At 45.5% G+C, this 8,341-nt stretch overlaps 1 long non-coding RNA gene across 2 annotated transcripts; it reads left to right on the top strand.

Annotated features, from left to right (window-relative positions):
* Nucleotides 1-2,741: 2,741 nt before the first annotated feature.
* Nucleotides 2,742-7,657, top strand: LOC144596079 (uncharacterized). Of its 2 annotated transcripts, none has more exons than XR_013547564.1 (3): nt 2,742-2,846; nt 3,640-3,662; nt 7,407-7,657. It is a non-coding gene; the product is annotated as an uncharacterized LOC144596079 (long non-coding RNA). The 2 variants fall into 2 exon arrangements; XR_013547565.1 differs by lacking the exon at nt 2,742-2,846 and adding an exon at nt 3,386-3,406.
* The last annotated feature ends 684 nt before the right edge of the window (nt 7,658-8,341 follow it).

Below are 8,341 nucleotides of genomic sequence, written 5' to 3'. Positions count from 1 at the left end.
AGGGGAATTTATTCAAGATTCAAGATAGCTTTATTTGTCATCCAATATTGGACGAAATTCAGTCACCCACAGTCCAACAATAAAAGCATTAAATAAGCATTAAAATTACACAACCCCAAAAAACCCCCAAAACACAGTCCAACAATAAAAGCATTAAATAGGCATTCAAATTACACAACCCCAAAAACCCCCAAACCACAGTCCAACAATAAAAGCATTAAATAGGCATTCAAATTACACAACCCCAAAACCCCCAAAAACACAGTCCAACAATAAAAGCATTAAATAGGCATTCAAATTACCCAACCCCAAAAACACACAAAAAAGAAACATCCATCAAAGAAACATCCATCACAGTGAGTCTCCTCCAGTCCTCTCCTCACTGTGATGGAAGGCCACAATGTCTTTCCCTTCTCCTGCTGTCCTCGCCCGCAGTCAGGTTGTTGTGGTTGCAGGCCGCACCGGACAGTCCACAGCGGGCCAAGCCTAAGGCGAGTCCCAGCCGCTCCCGCAGCCTCCGAAGACGGCCGGCTCCGCCGATGATAAGTCCGATCCGGGGCGGGTGAACACGCTGCCGCTGTTGCTGCACGTCGGGGCGGTCGTGGCTCCCGACATTGAAGCCCCCGCCCAGCAGAGAAATATCCTGCGGCATATATTATGGGGAACAAGGAAATGGCAGACGAGTTAAACCGGTACTTTGGATCTGTCTTCACTAAGGAAGATACAAACAATCTCCCAGATGTTCTAGTGGCCAGAGATCCTAGTGTGACGGAGGAACTGAAGGAAATCCACATTAGGCAGGAAATGTTGTTGGGTAGTCTGATGGGACTGAAGGCTGATAAATGCCCAGGGCCTGATGGTCTGCATCCCAGGGTACTTTAAGGAGGTGGCTCTAGAAATTGTGGACACATTGGTGATCATTTTCCAATGTTCTATAGATTCAGGATCAGTTCCTGTGGAGTGGAGGGTAGCTAATGTTACTCCACTTTTTAAGAAAGGAGGGAGAGAGAAAACAGGAAATTATAAACCAGTTAGTCTGACATCAGTGGTGGGGAAGATGCTGGTCAATTATAAAAGGCGAAATTACGGAGCATTTGGATAGCAGTAAACAGGATCATTCCGAGTCAGCATGGATTTACGAAGGGGAAATCATGCTCGACTAATCATCTGGAATTTTTTGAGGATGTGACTAGGAAAATTGACGGGAGAGCCGGTGGATGTGGTGTACCTTGACTTTCAGAAAGCCTTCGACAAGGTCCCACATAGGAGATCAGAGGGCAAAATTAGAGCACATGGTATTGGAGGTAGGGTACTGACATGGATAGAAAATTGGTTGACAGACAGAAAGCAAAGAGTGGGGATAAATGGGTCCCTTTCAGAATGGCAGGCAGTGACTAGTGGGGTACCGCAAGGCTCGGTGCTGGAACCGCAGCTATTTACAATATACGTTAATGACGGATGAAGGGATTAAAAGTACCATTAGCAAATTTGCAGATGATACAAAGCTGGGTGGTAGTGTGAGCTGTGAGGAAGATGCTATGAGGTTGCAGGGTGACTTGGACAGGTTGTGTGAGTGGGCAGATGCATGGTAGATGCAGTTTAATGTGGATAAGTGTAAGGTTATCCACTTTGGTGGTAAGAATAGGAACGCAGATTATTATCTGAATGGTGTCAAGTTAGGAAAAGGGGACGTACAACGAGATCTGGGTGTCCTAGTGCATCAGTCACTGAAAGGAAGCATGCAGGTACAGCAGGCAGTGAAGAAAGCCAATGGAATGTTGGCCTTCATAACAAGAGGAGTTGAGTATAGGAGCGAAGAGGTCCTTCTGCAGTTGTACAGGGCCCTAGTGAGACCGCACCTGGAGTACTGTGTGCAGTTTTGGTCTCCAAATTTGAGGAAGGATATTCTTGCGTGCAGCGTAGGTTTACTAGGTTAATTCCCGGAATGGCGGGACTGTCGTATGCTGAAAGACTGGAGCGACTAGGCTTGTATACACTGGAATTTAGAAGGATGAGAGGGGATCTTATTGAAACATAAGATTATTAAGGGGTTGGACACGTTAGATGCAGGAAACATGTTCCCAATGTTGGGAGAGTCCAGAACCAGGGGCCACAGTTTAAGAATAAGGGGTAGGCCATTTAGAACTGAGATGAGGAAAAACTTTTTCAGTCAGAGTTGTGAATCTGTGGAATTCTCTGCCTCAGAAGGCAGTGGGGGCCAATTCTCTGAATGCATTCAAGAGAGAGCTAGATAGAGCTCTTAAGGATAGCGGAGTCAGGGGGTATGGGGAGAAGGCAGGAACGGGGTACTGATTGAGAATGGTCAGCCATGATCACATTGAATGGCGGTATTGTCTATTGACCAAACATCTTCAGTCTGAAGAAGGGTCTCGACCCGAAACGTCACCCATTCCTTCTCTCCTGAGATGCAGCCTGACCTGCTGAGTTGGGGGTGTAAGCTGCCCAGGCGAAATAGGAGGCGTGAACTGAACGTGAGGGTGCGCTCCCCTAGAGCCGCTCCCGTGGGGGTGGGGAGCGCGTACGTCCCCTGCACGCGGCTTATATGCGGGAGTGCGCACGCCCCTCCTCCCACCCCCGCGCCTTATATGCGGGAGTGCGCACGCAGTGTCGGGAGCGCGCACGCCCACCGCCCCGCGCCTTATATGCGGGAGCGCGCCGGGCGCCTCGGCCTTTCGTCGGCGAGCATCTGAGGTGAGCGGTTGAGTAAAATGGCGCCGCGGCCCGTCGTCGCAATCCGTCCCCATCCGCCCTCCCCCTCCGCCATCCGCACTCACTGACCCCTCCATCTTTTTCCCTTGCAGGTCCCTGACAAGATGCGAGCCAAGGTAAGGTTGGATGGCGACGTGGAGCGCGGTTATCCCATCGGCGTCTGTGCAGGGCCGGCCGCCTCCCTCCTCCCTGCACTGTCCGTGCACGGCGGCGCGGCCCGGCCCGTGGGGGGTTTATTTAAACATTTAAAACCGAAAAAGAAGTGGTGGAGGAACTGGGCGGGTCGGGCAGCATCTGATCTGCGGAGGGAAAATAGGGGCTGACGGCCAACGTTTAGGCCGCCGCCCGTCCATTTGCAGCACCTTGTGTGTGTGACGCACTTTGGGGGCTGCACCATCTGGCAGCAACCTCTTGGCGCTGCCCTGCTGCTGTTGCTGCTGCTGCCTGGCAATGGCGGACAACCAGTGATGTTTAGAGAGTAACTAGACCAAGTGGACCCAAACCTCCTACGTTGGTGCAGCACCACCCACTCCCTTTCTCTTCCCCCCACTCCCCCTCTCTTCCCCCCACTCCCCCTCTCTCTCCTCCACTCTCCCCTCTCTCCGTACGTTCTCCCCGTGACCTGCGTGGGTTTTCTCAGATCTGCGGTTTCCTCCCACACTCCAAAGACATACAGGTTTGTAGGTTAATTGGCTTGGTGTATAATTATGAATTGCCCCTAGTGTGTGTAGGATAGTGTTAATGTGCGGGGATCGCTAGTCGGTGCAGACTCGGTGGGCCGAAGGGCCTGTTTTCGCGCTGTATCTATAAACTAAAGTATTTGCATTTGTCATCTGTTGACGATCGAGTAGAATTATACTCGGGTGGATCAAACTATCTGTTTTAACCTTTAACATTTTTGCTTTTCAGTGGCGGAAGAAGCGTATGCGCAGGTATGTGATGTTCATTCGCAGTGCTCAAATATCCGTGAAATGTGGGCAGTTTCTGTCTGAAATCTTCATTTGTAGCCATAAGGCCACGCCCTTGAATGGCAAATAAGTTGTCTTTTAATGGAATCGAAGACTGTTTCTAAGTGTTTATTTTAGTATGTAATGCAATAATATTGTGTTTGTCACAGATTAGTGAGTGGAGGTTGACTAAGTGGACCCAAACCTCCTACGTTGGTGTTGATTTACTATCGTTATGTTTACTGAAAAAAAATGTGTGCCAGCCAGTCAAATCATGCTGCACATGAGTGCCATCAAACCATACATTGGTACAAGAGGTAGTGCAAAGGAGAAAAATACCAGTGTAGTATGTTATTACAACACTGGAGTGTTATAGCAACAAAGCTCAGATCTGCTTGCTTTTTAAAAAATGTGTGTCTAGTGGACTGCATCTGAAGATGGGAATAGATAGACATTTTGGATCAAGACCCTTCTTCAGACGGAAATGTATGCTTCTTCCGTCTGTGGATGCTGTTTGACTCACCGAGTCCTTACAGCACTATTTATTTTGCATCAAGATTCCAGCATCTGCAGTTTCTTGTCTCCATTCTGTCCTATGGCCGGAAGCATCGACTTTCTCTATCCAGGAATGCCACCTCACTCCAAGTGTTTACAACATTTCTGTCTTCAGATGATATTACGCGATATGGAAACTGATCCTTCAGCTTAGTTGTCCAAGCAAGACCCAGTCCTGTGTCTGTCACCTACCCCCTCCTCCCCCCCCTTGCCTTTCATGTCCACATACCTGTCCAAGAGTCTTTAAATATTGTAATTGTACTTATCATCTGATATTTCCCCTGGAACTTCATTCCATATACCCATTGCCCTCTGAAAATGATTGCCCATCGGGTCTTTACTAAATCTTTCCCTTTTCATCGTGAACCTAGAGCCTCTAATTTTAGTTTCCCCCACCCCAGTGATGAGACTGGTTATTTGCCTTCTCTATGTCCCTCGGGATTTTATAAACCTTTAAGGTCATTCCATAGCCTCCAACTCTTCACAGATAACTTCTAGCTTCTCATTGTAGCTTAAACCTTCCAGGCCTCATAATGTCCTCATAAATCTTTTCTGTACTCTGTCCAGCTTAAATAGATCCTTATGGCAAGGAGATGAGAACCTTACACAATACTCCCAATGTGGCCATGTCAGTGTGTATAGTGGTGGCTTGATGTCAATCTCCATCTGTTCTTCAGCTCCAAGATCCTTTTGTACTCTTAGATAACTTGCTGTTAGGTGTCTGCAAAGTTGCTAACCATGGCTCACATGCCGATAAATTAAACTAAACCTACGATCTCATCCAAGCTGTTGATCTAAATAACGACAACAGTGGACCCAGCCCCAAACTCTGGCATAACACTTATTACAGGCCTCCAGTCTGAAAACACTGATCCCCACCTGCTGCCTCCCTTCTTCAAGCCAATTCTGGTGTCCAATTTGCTACCACGTCCTGGATTCCATGTGAACTAACCTGCCGGACCAGATTATCACGCCGTACCTTGAAAAGGGACTTGGTCAAGACGACTTAGACAATACGCTGCCACATCAATCTTTTTGGCCACTCCGGCAGTTTTTATTTCCTTTCCTGTGGTAGTTTTGTCATGTAGCATGGAATCTGCTCCTTGAGCCCAACTTACTGTGCTGACCAAGATGCCCACCTAATGCTAGTCCCATTTACCCCATATCCTTTGAACCTTTCCTATTCATGTACCTATCCAAATATCTTAATATTTTTGCACTTGCATCACCCACTTACACTATGTATTACCCTCTGAACAGTTGCCCCTCATCTGAAAGCTATGCCCCTACATTCTGATTTCCCCTCTGCACTGGAAAAAAATACCTTTAACCTTGCTCTTCATGATTTTATACTACTTTATAAGATCACCCCTCAGTCTCCAAAGAGAAATATGTCTTGCATGCCCTGGTTTTCCATATAACTCAGTCCCTCGAGCACAGGCAACGTCCTATTAAATAATTTTAGTTTAGAAAAACAGCGTGGAAACAGGCTCTTTGTTGTTAGTTCTATCCTGCACGCAAGGGTCAATTTATAGAAACCAATTAACCTACAAACCTGCACTTCTTTGGAATGCGAGAGGAATCCCACGCAGTCACGAGGAGAATGAATGCACAGACTTTGAACAGGCAGAGCTCGTGGTCAGGAACAAACCTGGGTCTCTGGTGCTCTAGGACAGCTTTGCTGTCATTTGGCAATCTCCAGTTTAATGGCATCTTTCCTGTAGTGGAGTGACAGAAACTGAACATAACACACACCAATCGTTGTCTTGTACAGCTGCATCGCGGCATCCCAACTTCTGTACTTAATCCCCTTACTGATGAAGACCAACATGTCAAAAGCCTTCACCCTGTCCACATGTGACGTCACTTTCAGGGAGTAATAACCTAGGTCCCATTGTTCTACCAAACATTATTCACAATGAAACTCCTACCCTTGTTTGACTTTCCAAAAATGCAACCCATTCTACTTATCGGAATTAAACTCCACATGTCATTCCTCAGCCCACTTAAAATCTTCCATATATTCGATTCCACCTACTTTAGTGTCGTTTGCAAATCTACTAACGATTTATTGTACAAATTGTTGATATAGATGACAATGGACCCAGCACCATTGAGGCACACCATTTGTCCCCAGTTCGAGAAACATGCCTTGTTGAAACAAAAAACTGCAGTAACTAGAGTTACTTATCGTATAGAACTTGATTGAAGGACTTGCTAATTTCCATGTAGACCAAGTCTTCCACCCTAGCTCTCGATATTCATCTCTATAACTTGTCATTTTGTGCTAACGTAGACAGGGACTTCCAGCTACCCCCCCCCCCCCCCCCCCGGAGAATGGTTTCCCTCACCCATTGTTCTGGGAAGGCAGCACACCACCCTGGAGATCCTTTTGCAGCTGCAGCATCTCCTAACTGTCTAGTACCCTGTCTTAACCTTTCCTTACTATGCCGCAGAACTTGTCTTCCTGACAAGGATCTGACTGGAGCTATTGAACAGTCATCAGTCAAATAGGCTTGTATAAATTACTCCTTAGTGTGGATTAATGGCTAAAATGATTAAATCGAAGTTGATGGGTTTACAGGGAAATAAGGAGAGGGCATTGGGGTAATGGGACTGCACCCTAAGCATGAGCAGGAGCCAGATGCTGACCTTGTGTCATTGCAGGATGTGGCGTTGAGCCTTCAGACTATTAAGATTGAGATGTTCATCTAAGATTGCCAAGAGCTTTGCCAAATTTTAGGATTGCACTCCTGTCCTGTACTTAATCCTGGCATTCCAAATTCACTGATTCCAGTTCATTTTTCAATAGTCTCAAGAAGGGTTTCGACCCGGAACATCACTTATTCCATTTTTACACAGATGCTGCCTGACCACATATTTCAATATGGCAGTGTGTGGCAGATACTAGACATTTGAAATGTGTACTCCACAGATTCTAGATACCCTGCTGTGAATTTCCAATCTTTATTTCCACCAATGTCGTGTCTTCTATTTAGTTTGAAATTTATGATGGCTGTGTTCAGTCATGCATGCTGAAGATGGGTCAATTGATCAGCAGTTAAATCTTATCCTTCAGCAATGCTCCATTGCATTCAGTTATTCACGTGCTTCTCATTTTAATCCAATTCTCTATTTGTCTTTTCATGATGAGTGTTCTTATTCCTTTTGCAGACTGAAGCGTAAAAGACGAAAGATGAGGCAGAGGTCCAGGTGAACTGCTGCTGATGATGCAGTGCTGATCAGACTATGTTGAATCCTCCTTGGCAAATGGACTCTGGACATTTCTGCTTATAATTTGTTCCTCTAAGATCAACAATTTATGTAGGTGTTTTGGATGCCGGTCATGAAAGATCCAGAACATTGGACTGTTGTACTGTGCCATGATGTATATTAGTTACAAATTAAAGTGTAAACTAATGGTTTGTATCTTGTTTTTATTAGTTTTTTAAGGCGATGGGGAGTATTTAATTGTTATTCTCAATGCTCGAATTGCTTGCGTGTTGCTACAGTGGTGGGAAAAGTCAAGTGGGTTTTTCAGTGAAATATAGCTTCACGTTATATGCTTGTGGCCAGTGGACTTTCTGTTGAACAATTGATTTGTACACAGTGCCCCAAAATGTTAATGCAGCTGAATTAATTTAATTTGCCAGTAGTTGGAATTTTGGTTCTGATTTAGATCTGTAAAAATATATCAACCAGTTTTGATGGAAGTGAATAATGTGGCTTTATTGAGTGGTGTGTGAAGTGGTCTGATTGGTGTTGGTGCATTTTAGCATTTATATCCAGACAGGTGAGGGGCGATTACCAAGAAACCTTGTACATGTGCCGAGAGTTTACTACTTTTATTAACCAATTTTGAAAATTATTGTCAATTGTGGTGCATAAATATATTCAGATTGGTGTGGAGATTAAATGAGTAAATCGCATTTCTATGCCATCTAAATGAACATTGTTCAACAATATGCACCAATGGTTTGAAGCAATAGCCACAATTTTTTTAAAATCTTAAGGTTCCACCTTGAAGGCGTTATTATTTCAACAGCGTATTTGATCAATGCCGGGATCTTAAGCAAAAATGCAAAATGGTGGAGGAACGTGCCAAGCGT

The sequence above is a fragment of the Rhinoraja longicauda genome, chromosome 8 (genome assembly GCF_053455715.1).
Source record: "Rhinoraja longicauda isolate Sanriku21f chromosome 8, sRhiLon1.1, whole genome shotgun sequence".
In the NCBI taxonomy this organism is placed as follows: domain Eukaryota; kingdom Metazoa; phylum Chordata; class Chondrichthyes; order Rajiformes; family Arhynchobatidae; genus Rhinoraja; species Rhinoraja longicauda.
The sequence above is the reverse complement of the archived record's forward strand: the minus strand, read 5'-3'. Positions and strand labels throughout refer to the sequence as shown.